The sequence below is a fragment of the Carlito syrichta genome, unplaced genomic scaffold (genome assembly GCF_000164805.1).
Source record: "Carlito syrichta isolate Samal-C Ts95f unplaced genomic scaffold, Tarsius_syrichta-2.0.1 Scaffold314013, whole genome shotgun sequence".
Taxonomy (NCBI): domain Eukaryota; kingdom Metazoa; phylum Chordata; class Mammalia; order Primates; family Tarsiidae; genus Carlito; species Carlito syrichta.
Genome location: NW_007258109.1, coordinates 418,656 through 420,713, shown reverse-complemented (window position 1 = coordinate 420,713; position 2,058 = coordinate 418,656). Strand labels below are relative to the sequence as shown.

General features: G+C 41.1%; 1 protein-coding gene across 1 annotated transcript in view; it reads right to left on the bottom strand.

Annotated features, from left to right (window-relative positions):
• The window catches only part of CASP10 (caspase 10), a 34,548-nt gene that overhangs the window by 7,583 nt on the left and 24,907 nt on the right, over window positions 1-2,058 (bottom strand). The gene's annotated exons all lie outside the window — the stretch shown is intronic.

Here is a 2,058-nt window from a genome sequence, read left to right as displayed (position 1 = left end):
CCCACGGGCTCAGGCAATCCACTCACCTTGGCCTCCCAAAATGCTGGGATTACAGGCTGAGTCACCAAGCCCGGCCTTCATGACTCCCTCTTGGTCACAGACCTAGCTAGTGGTGAGCCAGAGCTCAGACCCAGTTTTCTCACACTAACTCTCCCTCAAACCACAAAGTTGTAAGTAGTAAGGGAATCTTGTCACTCTTTAGCAGATGGTGACAGCCCAGGATACACAAAAGGTTCAGAAACATTTATGATATCATCCTTACATTTATATGAAAAATGGAAGTCACAGAAAGAAAACGTGAAAACAAAAAAATAATTCTAAGTTCTCCAATTTGCACTTGATAAAATGATTCTAGACTTTCTTACCAGCATCTTTATGGGTTCCTTCTCTTTTGTTCATAGAGGTAAAGCTGTGGTTGTTGACAATGACACAGTGGCCTCTGTGTTTCCCATTCATGCTGTACACATCTACCACCTTGAAGAAGAGACAGAACCACTTAGTCAGATTCTCATTGTAGGGGTTCAACCGACCACTCCAAGGGAGTATTTAGGAAGAGAAGGGTGTATCTCTTAATGCCAGTTTTTAAAATCATGTTTTATACTTTACTCTAAAACCCTGGAATATTTATGCCACAGTATTTCTTTCTTTCTTGCCAGTGTCTTACTCTGTTGCCTAGGCTGAAGTGCAGTGGTGCGATCAGGACTCACTGTAACCTCAACCTCCTTGGCTCAGGTGACCCTATGCCTCAGGCTCCTAAGTAACTAGGGCTACAAGCACACACCACCACGCCTAGCTGATTTTTTTTTTATTTTTTGTAGAGATGAGGTCTTGCTATGTTTTCCAGGCTGGTCTCGGACTCCTGAGCTCAAGACATTCTCTCTCCTGGGCCTCCCAAAGTGCAGGGACTACAAGGGCAAGCCACCGTGCCTGGTCTATAACACAGTGTTTCTAAAGCCACATATTGAAAGATTGGTGATTCTGACCACTCTGCACTCAGTTCTGCTACTAAATTGTAATCTGAATAAAATTCCAAAGATTCTTTTTAAGTCCTACAACCCAGGACAAGGGTTAGATCTCATTTTCACTAAAGACCAGTCACTTCCTTCTTTCAGGATGCCCCTTCCAGTTCCAAAGGCAGAGTTCTCTAGATCCTGGCCCTGGCTGGGAATTAGCCAATTCATTCCAAGGAGGAATGCTGAGTCCTGACTGAGATTCAGACTTCACCTGATTTGATTGCAGAATCTCAATTAGCAGAGTTAAAAAACAGAATATGTATTTTCATATTGCTAAACCCTGAGTTTATGCAAAGGCTTCTTTCATTTGGGGATCAGCAACATGAAGAAAGCATAGGTAAGGTTTAATAAGACAACGAAAATATCAAATACTGAAGTGATCTGATTCCTCCAAAAACAGAGAAGTCTCCTTTGTAACTTTATTTCTGAATATAAAAATAATATATAAACTGGTGGTAGCATGTGCCTGTAGTCCCAGCTACTCAGGAGATTGAGACTGGAGAATCACTTGAGTCCAGGAGTTTGAGATCAGCCTGGGCAACATAGTGAGACCCCATCTCAAACAAATGTATGTATATATACATGTATATATACGCATGTATATGTGTATGTATACACACACACACACATGTGTATACAATTACAGTAGGAATTTAAAAATCTGTGCAATTATTTTTGTAGGCTACTGTAAACAACATACAATTACAAATGAACCGACTTAGCTTTAGTGGAGCCTCTGTGCAGCTAAAATTACCTCTTGAAATCATGATACATTTTTGATCCAAGCAAAAAAGAAGTGGCTTCAATGGATAAAATAAGAAAATTCCCTTCTCCAGAAAATAACCTAAAGGGTATGCATGACTGAAAGCACAATAGCATTGCCTCCAGCCAAAGGGTGTGGAATATCACAATATCACTTCTGTGATATTCTGGCCAGGGTGTATAACTTGAATCTAGAAATGAGGAAACACCACACATATCAAAAATGAGGAAAATTGGGTTGGGTGTGGTGACTCATGCCCGTTATCCCAGCACTTTGGGAGGC